General features: G+C 45.5%; 1 long non-coding RNA gene across 1 annotated transcript in view; it reads left to right on the top strand.

Annotated features, from left to right (window-relative positions):
• The window catches only part of LOC139277991 (uncharacterized), a 134,043-nt gene extending 127,258 nt beyond the window's left edge, over window positions 1–6,785 (top strand). Inside the window, exon 3 of the long non-coding RNA XR_011596193.1 lies at window positions 6,711–6,785. This is a non-coding gene — a long non-coding RNA (uncharacterized lncRNA). The remainder of the gene's footprint in view (window positions 1–6,710) is intronic.
• Window positions 6,786–13,969: the final 7,184 nt, after the last annotated feature.

Below are 13,969 nucleotides of genomic sequence, written 5' to 3'. Positions count from 1 at the left end.
AATCCTGGAACTCCCTCCCTAATGGTACTGTGTGAGCTCCTTCACCACACGGACTGCAGTGGTTAAAGAAGACAGCTCACCACCACCTTCTCAATGGCAATTAGGCATGGGCAATAAATGGTGGTCTTGTCAGTGACACACACATCCCAAGAACAAATTAAAAATAATGTATCTCCCAACTGCCCCTGTATTACAGGTCTAAACTATCTCCTCTTCTATCCATTCAGCCCATAAATCCTCTATTAATTTCTATCCTCTGGATTTAGCAATGTTTTGTATATTCAAACATCATCATAGTTCATGGCCGCTACAGCAGTCTCTAGTTATGGCATCTTATTTTTAATTCTTCTAGCATTCATGAATGTACATCTCATTGTAGATGTTCTTCCTTTGATGACATCTATTGTTTAAAGAAAACAAACGACCTAGTGGATTGGTTCGGTTGAGTTAGTATTGGTGTGCTAACTGAGCTTCTTGATACTAAATGATTCTGTCTTCTCATTGTTTGACATTAGCTGCTTCTGCAACAATTGATGCAGTAGTTGAATGGATATTAAGGCAGATTGTTACTCTCACTGAATGTTGAAGAGGAATATGTCATGGATTCTTCATCTGTATAATAGAAATAGATTTTTTTCAGTTAGAATGCAACATTCAGGTTACAATTGATCTTCCAAATTAAAAAGAGTAAGCAATAAATACCAAGTCAGAACAAGTTTCCTAGCGATATATAAAGGCCAGTTCTGTAGTCCAGCCAAAAAGTACCCCATACCCCTGGTCCTAATGCGCAATCACACTAATTGAGTGGCAGCCTGACTCAACTGAACTCAGTGGGATTGGGTCATTTACCTAATTTAGCTAATCTGTGTGATAGCCCCGCATTTCCCGCTTCCCCCCCCCCCCCCTCCGCCCCTGCAGAGCAGATCCTCCTACCCTCCTGTTTCTGCTAAGTATACCTTCCTGCCGGTTAGCTCCACGTCATGTTGTGTGAGTTCAGCACATGGCGCGAGAAGCCCTGGGGCATTTGAAAATTAAAAACGGGTCCAGCAAGAAGCGAAAGATCCCATTTGTATAAATTATTCTGCCCTTTAAATGTTCCCAACGTGCGTTCCTGCCGCCAGCACATCTACCTTATCCAATATGGCGGGTGACGCACTTCCAGCCAGAAATATACGCTCACTTCCCACCATATTCGGCTCTCAATAGGTCAGTTAGCTCCAAATTTCTAGACCCTTAAATCAAAACTTGGGAATTAGCATCCAGCACCTCCTAAAAACTGATCATGTTTTATTTCAAACTACCCTTCATTATTTATCTGTAAGGCATGGCTTAAATTGGGAATGTCCCAGGACTGAAATCCAGTGATTTTAGTCAGCAGCATTTTATGGCTGATTCTGTCAAAGGCCATGTACAGGTAAATAAAGATTGAACTAACCACTAAACTGCAATCAAGGGCCGAGAATATGTTCGGTGCATTGTGTTAATGCTGCCAGTTTAGGTATGAATCTGAATTGATTTGTGTTTAATCAGCCAATTTTGATTAACAAAGTTAAACATTTACTGGAATGCCAGTTAGTTCTTTTTTCAATTACTTGTGATGGGAGTATTGAAATAGGGCCATTTTATTGCTCTCTGTGAGGATATGGTGCACTTTGGCAAGCTCCCAATCATCTGAAACATTTACCAGCCTCCACTGCAGATTTATTTCATGGGTCAAGGGAATTTATTTAACTGAAAATACAGTACACTAAATAGCAACTGCAGCTAAGCAGTGATAGAAAACTTAATGTCAGCTAATGATTTCTGTTCTACAGAGTATTATGCTCAAAGTTTGAACATACATGTTGGAAACTACCTGAGAGTACAGCTTTCCACAGATTGCTTAAGAACAGTCAGGATGCGAAAAAGCAATTTGGCCTATTCGAACTAATCTTGTACCTTTACTGTCCCAAACCTGCATCCAGTTACCTTTAGAATGTCTTGAATACTTTTGTCTCTTATTTCCTTACCCAGCAGATTATTCCAAATGGTTATTGCCTTTTCTGATTAAATATATTTTTAAATTTACATTTCATAAATTGAAAATTATATTCTTGCTTCTGCTACTCTGACTTACCATTAATGCTAATCTTTTATCATTACCAATTTTAGAGTAATGTTCGGGATCCACACCTTTCACACATAATATACAAAAGAAGTTGGATAACTGAATTCATTTCTATTGGCATCAAAGTCAAAGAAACAATGTTGTTGTATAATTGAATACACAAGGCTATAAATTATGTCTTAAAAACTATTTAAGTTTTATTCCAATAGTTTAAATAACCTGCCAGTAACATTTAACCAATTCAACTTTCATTGGCAAGCTCATTAAATCATGAGAATATAGAGTGAATGGATTATGGAGAAGCGATGGGTATCCTACAGCTCAGAGCTATGGGGTGAATTTTAATCTGATGAGGATGCGCTTCCCTCGGAGATCACAGTCAGTGCAACGTTTACACAGAGCATGGTGGTGAGTCTCTGAGTTTTCAGCGGCAGATAGACATAACAGTGCAGCTTGAAAACAAGTGATTTTGAAAACTTTAATGGGTGCATTATTATGCCGCGCCTTTAAAACTCGGCTGGTGCCGGGGTCTGACTCGGCGTTTCGCGCATGTGCAATGGGTCCACCAAATTTACCGACCAAACTTTCTTTATCGCCTGTCCCCCCCACATCTGCCCCCCAACACTGGTGTGCAATGAATGATTTAGCGTCCCTGTCAGCTCCTCGCCTGATTCTGATGAATTTCTGGGTGGAGGGCGCAAACTTTTTCAAGGCACTTAAATTACCATTCCGCCTGAGTTACCATCTCAAATGAGGAGCGACCGAATTTCTCCCTCGCTGTACTTATTGGATTTTCTTACCAATTTGTCTGTGTTTATTCCAGCCATAAACTAACCTGTACTCCAGAGATACCTTATTCATCAATTGTTTGTTCTGGTTGCTCATCACGTGTCATCGCTTGGTCAATTCTGTTTAATCGCCGAATATTGGAGAGGTGCCCGGGGACTGGAAGAAGGCAGATGTTGCTCCTATTTTTAAAAAAGGTGGCAAAAGTGGCCAGTGATCTACACACCAGTCAGTTTGATGTCCATTGTGGGTAAAGTTATGAAAACCTTTATTAAAGATAAGATCGTGGAGCATTTGCATAGGAATAAAATCGTAAAATATGGGTTCATGAAGGGGAGAACTCGTCAATCTAATTTACTAGTTTTGTTTGAGGATGCGACAAAGGAGGTTGTTGGAAGTAAGGCAGTGGATCTGGTATACTTAGATTTCAGTAAGGTTTTTGATATAGTTCCTTCGGAAAAGCTGGTATTGAAAATTTTTAAAAAGCGAGTTTCTTCAGTGGCTAAATTTGCAGATGATGCAAAGCTAATGAAGATGGTCAACTTCAAAGCTGAACAGGATAAGTTACAGAAGGATTTGAATATACCTGGGAATTGGGTAGGCCTGTGGCAGATAAAATTCAATGTAGAGAAATCCTTCACATGGGAACACAAAATCTTGTTAGGGATTATTACTGAAATGGAAAGGAAATAATGTGCATGGAAAATGATGTGGGGGTCCTAATTGGTAATAAATTGAAACTATCGCAACAGTGCTCGATGGCAGTGAGTAAAGCAAATCGAATATTGCTGTTTTTATGATGCTAAAGGGATAAATAATGTAGATCGCGACGAGCTGTTTCACCTTCTTGAGAACAATCGAACCAGAGGACACGGCCTGCGCTTGATGTGGATGGTAAATTCAAAATGCATCTGTGGAAACAGTGGCCTTGATATTAACCCCCTCATGACAGGAAGGGTTTCACCCTAAAATAGACAGGGTACGTGACAGTTGCCATTTGTACATCAGAGGCTTTCGAGTCATGTGAGTGTGAGTGAGTAGTAAATCTATGGAATAGGCTCCCTAGGAGACGGTGGAAGCAGATAGTGTTGATTCATTCAAAAGCAAAAGGGATTCAGTATATGAGTAATTTTGAGTCATAACATATGTGTAGCCTGTTTGAGAGGAACAGGTAACTTTGGACCTATGGTTCCCAAAGCTTTCTACCATTGGTAGTTTCTTTGTCTCATGTCTGGGTCTGTTGTCGGCTAAGTGATCGAGATTGATTGCCATGATTTGTCAACAACTCCATTATCATTGTATCACACGACTACTAGGATGGTAGACGGCAAAATAGATGGATCTTGGTCTTTTCTCATGTAGCAAGTCCTATGTTTCTACTTGACGTATTGTTTTTAAGTAAGTATCTTACTGATCATTCTTTTTGGCATTTAATAAGAGTGGAATTTAAAACCTGCATAGAAATTAAAGGCTAAGATTAGTGATAGCTACACTTTTTGAGTTTGGCACTTTTGCTCCATTGTCACTGATCTTGTTTATATTCTAAATCCTTTATTTTCTGTGCAGAAAAAAAGATGAGAAATGAAGTCCTACCATTGATTGTATTATCACATTGTCTCATATAAAAATGTAAGATTTTCTTTATCCCCTTTTCTCCTGAAGGCAGTGATTCATGGCTGGGTATTGTTCCACAGAATGTTTGTATTGAAATCTAGCTGAAGGGCTAAGACACATAGTTCAGGGCACCACTGTGTAGCAGAGAAGACAAGACAAATCAAGGAACGGTTATCTGCTGCTTTGCATGGGCTTTAAAAGTGTATGCAGAATCCAATAGGAAGGGAAGATCCTAACAGGTAAAGGGAAGGAAAGAGTAGGAGACTGCATCATGCTTGTAGCCCTCTGATACCCCACCCAAAACTATCCTTTTCATTGTCAGGACTGGCAGAAGTTTCAGGGGGCGAAATTGCCCCGCACCCCGATTAGGGGTGGTAACCTTCCGGGGCCTGGAACTTTAGCGCCCGGCAAGCAAGTCCCGCCCCACCGCTGATTTTGGCATACCGCTCCTCAATGGAAGCGGGGCGCAATCTCCCATGTTCCACTTCGTTAGGGGACGGTAACCGGGGCGCTACTGGAGGGGGGAGTCGAGTGCTATGCGAATGCTCCACGTAGCGCTGACACACTTCAACGCCCCTCTCCTTCGCTTAAAGGGGAGGGCCGCTGCACACTCTGCATGGCCTCTGATGGCCTCCTCTGGGTCACCAAGGCAGTGTGCGACCGGGCCAGCAGGCCATCACCCAAGATGGAGTGCCGGGCTGCACAATGGCGGCCCGGAGCACACAAGGGCTGCCATCATCGAGCCGACCTACGAGTCTGCCAAAAAAAGATGGTGGCCCGTGGCGCTGGCGCCCTCCCCTTTAAGTAACGCCCCAAGAGTGGATGCCAGCCAACTTCGCAACCCGCAAAGCTGGTGTTGACATCCGCTCGTGCCAGCCTCGCGGCCCACGGGGCAATTTCCGCCGTGGCATGTTAAGGGGTTGGCACGGGAAATGAGGGCTCGCCGTGCACGCGATTACATCATCGCCGGTTGTGCGGTGGCCCGGAGTACTAACCGTGGGGCGCGGCAATTTCCCGGCAAGTGGTAGCGCACCTTCCCCCCCACCCCGGGGGAGGGGGAATAGCTGACAGATGTCATAAACAAACTGTTGTCATTCACTATTTCAATTCAGTAATATCCTATTTAAATAAGTATAAGAATTATTTTTAAAATTGACTGTTTCCTGGAATCGATATGAAATAATCTATCGATATAGCTTAATTTTAATTGTACTGTGCTAACTTTAGAAAATCATGCTTCATAAAGTAATAGTTGAGTATTAATTACGTTTATTACTGAATTGTGGTTAACCATAGGCAACCAATACATCTAAAGAACAAAAGAAACCTTGCAAAACTAGAACATCAAGGACAGAGTTTCTTTCCATTGTTTTATATAGTCAGGCACCTATCAATAACTACATGATTTGTTATTTAGGTGAATGAAGGGACGCCACTATGTTTGTGTTAAGGAGAAAAATGGAAGTGTCAAGGCAACTTTAAATCACGGCAATAGTAAATGTCTGTGCTCTTTGGGTGGGGTCATCATATATGTTAAGAGAAACAATAAAATTAAGCTCCCATTTTTTAATGCAGGTTTGGAGTTCACATTTGTAATGTATTTGCTTCAAATGTTCTTTGTTTAAGAATTCATAGCAACACGTTGCTGTTCAGAACTAGTTGGTTTATTAACAAAGGTTTAACAATCACACTACACATTACCAGTTCATCCACCAGGCTCACAACTGCATACCAATCGACTGGGGTTTTATTGAGTCTTGTAAACATCACATGACTGGCTAAGCCACTCACAATGGAACAGCTCGACAAACCTGTGAGCATACTCTGAGGGGGCTGGACAGGGTAGATGCAGAGAGGATGTTTCCCCTCGTGGGGGAATCTAGAACAAGGGGCCATAGTTTCAGAATAAGGGGTCACCCATTTAAAATGGGGATGAGGAGGAATTTCTTCTCTCAGCGGGTCGTGAATCTCTGGAATTCTTTATCCCAGAGAGCTGTGGAGAGTTGGGTCGTTGAATATATTTAAGGTGGAAATAGACAGATTTTTGAATGATAAGGGAGTCAAGGGTTATGGGGAGCGGGCAGGAAAGTGAAGCCAGGATCAGATCAGCCATGAACTTATTGAATGGTGGTGCAGGCTCGAGGGGCCAAATGGGCTACTCCTGCTCCTATTTCTTATGTTCTTATATCTTATGTACTCATAGGTGCATACATTACAACCTTGTTGGAAGAATTAAAGATCGATGGAGGTAAGGAATTCCACAATTTTGGAGCGGATATTTTGATTATTTTTGTTCAGAAAATATTTGGGAGTTATTTCTGTGATTTTATTTTGAAAAGAGATTAGACATTTACAGAACTGTTGCTTGGTCAGTAGTGGCGTTAGCAGACCTGACCTGGGTGAGCAGGAGAGGAGCAGGAGCCAGCCACCGCAGGGAGCAGCGTGAGCCAGCCCGAGAGTGCGATGAAGGCAAAGTGGGCAACAAATCAGACGTCACGGCATCCCAGGTAGCATATGGCATCTCTTGGTGCGAGGTCGAGCCCAGTGGCAGCTTCGGGGCCCAGAAGCAGTTGGAGGATAACGGGAGGTCGGAGAGCAGCGGGAAGTCGGAGAGCAGCCAGAGCCCAGAGTTCGGAAGACAGTGGGAGATCGGAGGAGGGCGGGAGGTCGGAGAGCAGCCGGAGCCCAGAGGTCGGAGGACAGCGGGAGGTCGGAGAGCAGCAGGAAGCCTGGAGGTCAGAGGATAGCAGGAGGCCCGGAGGTTGGAGAGCAGCAGGAGGTCTCGCGTTCAACGAGGTCCAGAGGTCGGAAGCGACGAGCAGCGAGGTATTGGCCCAGGAGCAGCGCAGCACGGGCCAACAGCAAGTTTGTGAGGGCGCTATTGTGTCGTGAGAAACCCAGGGAGAGAGGTCGTGTGGGAAGTAGTGAAGAAGGACAGTAGGAGTATGCATGTGTGTATGAACTCGGTCTATACAGCAGAGCCTGGTCTCCAATCTTCTTGGATCCCCTTGCCACTGGACCAAGACCGTGCTCTGTCAAGCCCGTGTGGTAGCTGGTGTGCAACGGCCACCCCACGTTAAAAGAATTCACACACAGGCATCTTCCACACTTTAAGATGAAATTTGGGACCTGGAATGTCAGGGCCCTCATGGACAACCCCAACAGCAACAGACCAGAACGCTGCACCACTATCGTTGCCCGGGAACTCAGGCACTCCGATGTAGACATCACCGCCCTAAGCGAGACCCGGCGGGCAGGGGAAGGCCAGCTCAAAGAACAAGGTGGTGGCTACACCTTCTTCTGGAAAGGCAAACCAGAAGCAGAACACCGCCTCCATGGGGTTGGCTTTGCCGTAATAAACTAACTAGTGGGCCATCTTAGAGACTCTCCCAGCAGGATAATCGAATGCCTCATGACTCTTCAGCACACCCTAGCCCAGAAACAGTGCGGTATGGTCTTCAGCGCATATGCCACAACACTGGAAACTACAGACGAGACCAAAGAGAAATTCTACTCCAGCCTTGAACAATCCCTGTTCCGAGTTCCAACGGGCAACAAGCTGATCCACCTTGGCGATTTCAACGCCAGAGTTGGAAAGGAACTGATCTCTAGGGAAGTGTGATCGGCAGAGAGGGGATAGGGAAAACCAACTCCAACGGTACCCTCCTCCTGACGAAATGCTTAGAACACAGCCTCGTCATAACCAATCTCGTGTTCTGTCAGAAGGACAAATATAAAGCCTCATGGCAACACCCTCACTCCAAGCATTGGCATCTGCTAGACTATGTCATTGTCCGAGCGAGGAACCACAAAGACGTGCACATCACCCACTCCATGACAGGAGCTGATGACCGCTGGACGGACCACCGCCTAATTCATTCTGTTATCACCATCAACATTGCCCCAAACCAGCGACGGCAACAGAAACAATGCCACAGGAAAATCAACGCCGGAGCAGTCAAAGATCCAGCTAAGAAAGCTCTTTTCAGCACCTCGCTACAAACATGATGACTCTCAGTGACCCAGAGATTCAGAGTGTCCACAGTGCCTGGTCTGCCCTCAAGGCCTCCATAATTAGCACCTGCGAAGAGACGGTCGGTCACTCAACCAGGAAACAGTAAGACTGGTTTGATGAGAATGACCAGGAGATCCAGGAGCTAATGTGCCACAAACACAAGTTATTATTGGACTAGAAGCAGCAACACAACTCAAGGTCAAGACAGCAGCTCTACAGACGTCTGAAGGCCGAGGTCCAACAGAAAACCTAAAGAATAGATGAGTGGAGAAAAAACAAGAAATCCAACAGCTAGCCGACAACCACGGCGTGTGAGGCTTCTTCAATGCAGTCAAGGTGATCTACGGCCCAAGCACCCAAGGCCGCTACCCCACTGCTGGCCAAGAACGGAGAGATGCTCATCAGGACAGAGAGGCAGTCAGTGCTTGCTGGAAGGAGCACTTCGAGGATCACCTTAACCGAGACTCTGTCTTCAAAGTGAGTGTCCTCGACTCCATCCCACAGCATGCCACCCACCACCATCTCAGCACAACCCCAGCCTGGCACGAGGTTGAAAAGGCTATCCGACAACTGAAGAACAACAAGTTATCGGAGGCAGATGGAATCACCGCTGAAGCACTAAAATATGGCGGAGAAGCACTACTGGTGCAGATCCATGACCTCATCTCTCTTATCGGGAAGGAGGAGATCATGCCAGGAGATCTCAGAGATGCTGTAATCGTGACATCTTCAAGAAAGATGACAAGTCCGATTGCGATAATTACAGAGGGATCTCCCTGCTATCAACCACCGGGAAAGTCATCGCAAGAATCCTCCTCAATCGCCTTCTCCGTGTGGCTGAGGAGCTCCTCCCAGAGTCGCAATCCGGATTCCGCCCACTAAGGGGCACAATGGACGCGAACTTCACCGCACGGAAGATTCAAGAGAAATTCAGGGAACAGCACGAACCCTTGTACATGGCGTTATTTGACCTCACAAAAGCCTTCGACACTGTCAACAGTGAGGGATTATGGAGCGTCCTCCTCAGATTTGGTGCTCTCAAAAGTTTGTCATCATCCTCCGCCTGCTCCACGATGGCATGCAAGCCGTGATCCTAACCAACAGATCCATCGCAGATCCATTCCACATTAGGACCGGGGTCAAGCAAGGCTGTATCATCGCACCAACGCTGTTCTCGGTCCTCCTTGCTGCAATGTTCCATCTCACCCTCAGCAAGCTGGAGTGGAGCTAAATTACAGGACAAATGAGAATCTGTTCAACATCCGATGCCTCCAGGCCAGACCCAAGGTCGTCCCATTCTCCGTCATCAAATTACAGTCTGTGCACACTCGGAGAACAAACTCCAAGCCATCGTCAACACCTTCACCGAGGCATACAAGAGCATGGGCCTCACACTAAACATCCATAAGATAAAGATCCTCTAGCAACCTGCCCCCACCGCACAGCACTGCCCCCAGTTATCAAAATCCATGACGAGGCCTTAGATAACGTGGACCATTTTCCATACCTGGGAGCCTACTCTCAACTAGAGCAAACATCAATGACGAGGCCCAACACTGCGTTCAGAGTGCCAGTTCAGCCTTCGGTCGCCTGAGGCAGAGTGTTTGAAGACCAGGACCTCAAATCTGGCACCAAGCTCATGGTCTACAGAGCAGTGGTGCTACCCGCCCTCCTATATGGCTCAGAGATATGGACTATGGGCAGCAGGCACCTCAAAACACGGAGAAGTACCACCAATGTTGCCACCGCAAGATCCTGCAAATCCATTGGCAGGATAGACGCACCAACATCAGTATTCTCGCTCAGGCCAACATCCCCAGCATCGAAGCATTGACCGCGCTCGATCAGTTCCACTGGATGGGCCACATCGTCCGCATGCCTGACACGAGACTCCCAAAACAAACGCACTACTCGGAGCTCCAACACGGCAAGGGAGCCCCAGGTGGGCAGAGGAAACACTTCAAGGACACCCTTCAAGCCTCCTTGAAAAAGTGCAACATCCCCACCGACAATTGGAAATGCCTAACCCAAGACTGCTCAAAATGGGTTATGGGGAACGGGTAGGGAAGTGGAGCTAATCCATGATCAGATCAACCATCATCATCATCATCATAGGCAGAGCAACCATGATTTTATCGAATGTCGGAGCAGGCTCGAGGGGCCAAATGACCTACTCCTGCTCCTATTTCTTATGTTCTTATGTAAAATGGAGGAAAAGCATCCGGGAAGGCGCTGAACACCTCGAGTCTCTTCATCGAGAGCAAGCTGAAGCCAAGCGTCGACAGCGGATGGAGCACATGACAACTCAGGCCCCCCACCCATCCGTTCCTTCAACCACCATCTGCCACACCTGTGAAAGAGACCGTAGGTCCCGCATTGGACTCTTCAGGCACCTGAGAACTCATTTTTAGTGTGGGAAGCAAGTCATCCTCGACTCCGAGGGACTGTCTATGATAATGATGCTTGGTCAGCAAATTTTAGAGATCGCTTCATTATACGTTTACGCATTGAAGGATTGCAGATGAATGTTTACTCCTGCAGAATTTTGCAGTGTCTATTTTCCCTCATGTCCCAGCTATTTTCCACAACACATCTGCAAACTGTAAATATTCTACAATTTTTAGGACTGCAGAAGATCATTTGGTATCCATCTAGGACAGGGCACATGGACTGTAATGCTTTTTCCGGACATGAAGGTTCCAATATTCTTTTGTGATCTATATGAAACCAAGCTGATGATGAGCACCTTGATGAGTGAGTGAGTAAACACACTGGGCAGTGTGATACTAAGCACTACAGACCAGGAAGTTGCCAAGTTTAATCCCTCACCAGATTAAGTTAACAGATCTCTGCAAGTGTGCTACAATTAGTCTCAATGTCCTAGCTGAGGGTATTGATTGGGGCATGGGTGGAAGAAATCCCTCACTTAGGATACATCCTGCCAGGGTTTCTATTCCAGATTACTATCCATGGCTATCTGCTATAAGAGGCATATTTGTTAATTTTAGTTCAAGACCAGATCAGACATGGCTGCAATCAGCCCCCAATGGTGGAGCAGCCTCCTGACACTGTGTAGGTTACTTGTACAGGTGTGCTTGGACAAGTATAAAAGGCAAGCCACCAGGTCTGATCCTCACTCTGGAGTTAACAACTAAAGGGCTAAGGACACTACAGTCCAAGTACAACACATTGCCTCGTGGACATTATTAGAGCATCCAAGGACACATCAATTGGCGACGAGATTACGGACTTTCACGCGAAAATGGCTATCCTTGGTACGTTGTAGCAGTTCGCCGATGGTGATGATTAGGATGCCTTTGTAGAGAGGCTCGACCATTTCTTCACAGCAAATGACCTGGCAGGAGATGATCCGGCCACACTGGCTGATAAGCGCAGAGCTTTCCTCCTAACCAGTTGTGGGCCCACCGTCTATGGCCTCGTCAGAGACTTGCTGGCACCAGCGAAGACAACGACCAAGACGTACGAGGAGCTCATAACACTGATCCAAGAGCAACTCAAGCCCAAGGAGAACATCCTCACAGCCAGACATCGGTTCTACACCCACCGACGGCCCGAAGGCTAGGAAATCACGAAATACGCCGCAGACCTCAGGAGGCTGGCGGCACCGTGTGATTTCGACGACCACCTCACCGAAGTGCTGCGGGACATTTTTGTCATTGGAATCGGTCATGAGGGCCTTCTTCAAAAGCTACTGTCAGCGGATACCACAGTCACACTGCAGAAGGCCATCTCTGTGAGCCAGGCATTCAGGACCTTGACCTGCGCCTCTAGGCAGATGACTCACCCTCAGGACTCAAACCCAGCAGGTACTGTGCACCAAGTGGTGCCTTTTAGAGGCTGGACTGTAGAACACGAACCCTCTCAGGGAAGAGAGAACAGGCCCCCGAGTCCCTTAACTCAGAGTCCGCCGAGGGGGGTTAATCGAGTAGCTCCATGCTGGCATTGTGGAGGGAATCACAGGGCTCACCAGTGCCGCTTTAAAGACTATGGGCTAGACTTTCCACTTCACATCACCCATCTATGTTCCATATATGGCCCAATCGGACCTCTATCGCCCATTTTGAGCAAAAAATGGAAACTAGGCCCAAAATATCACCCGAAAAAAAGGTGCCTAAGTTTCCACTTCAATCGCCGAGAAGATCGCCGAAATTATAGCCCACACAAGGCCCGTCCCAAGTTTCAGCACCTCGCATGCACTTCGCTGAGCCGATATAAGGCCCAAAAGAGTGCTGAGAAATAGTTGCTTTTTCTAGGCCTAAATGGGCACACCGGACACCATTTTGACTTCAGAGGAAGGGTGGAGCATTAGTTGTGAGTTATTTAGAGAGTTAGTTGTACTCAGCGTATTGGTACAGGGAATATAAATAGGTATTACGTTATTTTTGGTAAATATTGAATTCATTAAATAGCTTTTACATCGTGAAGTTGTTACTAAAGTACTTGTATATTAAAAGAATGAACAGATATGGATTATCAACTTTATAGTTGATAACTAATATAACTAAGAGAGAAGACACACACAATTTATTGAATCAAAGATAATTTTTTTTATTAACAAATATGAGAAAAAAATTTGATAAACTATCCCTCCAACCCCTTCCCCCCACCTCCGCACCAACCCACCCTTCCCTCAAACACACAAAATCTTAATAATTAACAATGAACAATTAACAAATAACAACTAACAAAACAAGAACAAGAACGATTGAACAAGTGAATAAACTTTGTGAAAAAACTCCCCGCCTCCCTATCTGCGGCCACGTTTCCCTCCAGGTCCAGTCCCACGCCATGTTCGTACCCCACCTGCCCGTTTTGGTCTACGCATGTGGATATCTGAACGGAATATATGGAATTAAGGACAGTAAAGTAAACGGGATATATGAAAATGTATAAGCCATGGAAGAATAGCTGGGAGAATGTCAGATTGCAAATAGTGCAACATCAGCATAGCTAACAGTCTGTCTCAAGGTTTCAAGTCACTAATCCTGCCAATAATATATAATTGTAACATGAAATACATCTGCAGAATTGTAAGGTCTCAGTTAATAGTCACACCATTAGATTGAAACATTTAGAGGCAATACTTGAGCTTTCAAGAAGAACATCTCATATAGATTGACTAATGAGTGGCTGAGTTAGACTGTCAATCCATTTGTATTTTGTTATCTGATTTCAAAACTGTATAACTGTTAACGCTTTATGATGTAACTTCACCTATCCGTAGGGAGTGTGTACGCTCTATCCAGAGAGTATATCTTCTGTCTGATAGGTCTTACTGGCCGGTAATAAAGACTGCTTTGTTCAAAGCACAAGAGGTATTCGACTCAGTAATTTTACTGAACCAGATTGAAGTAAAAGAATCCAGGAATTAACACGCATACCGACATCAAGACGTTGTGCAGAGTGGGCCAGCAAGACTTCCTGCC

Source organism: Pristiophorus japonicus, chromosome 13 (genome assembly GCF_044704955.1).
Source record: "Pristiophorus japonicus isolate sPriJap1 chromosome 13, sPriJap1.hap1, whole genome shotgun sequence".
NCBI classification, from domain to species: Eukaryota; Metazoa; Chordata; class Chondrichthyes; family Pristiophoridae; genus Pristiophorus; species Pristiophorus japonicus.
The sequence above is the reverse complement of the archived record's forward strand: the minus strand, read 5'-3'. Positions and strand labels throughout refer to the sequence as shown.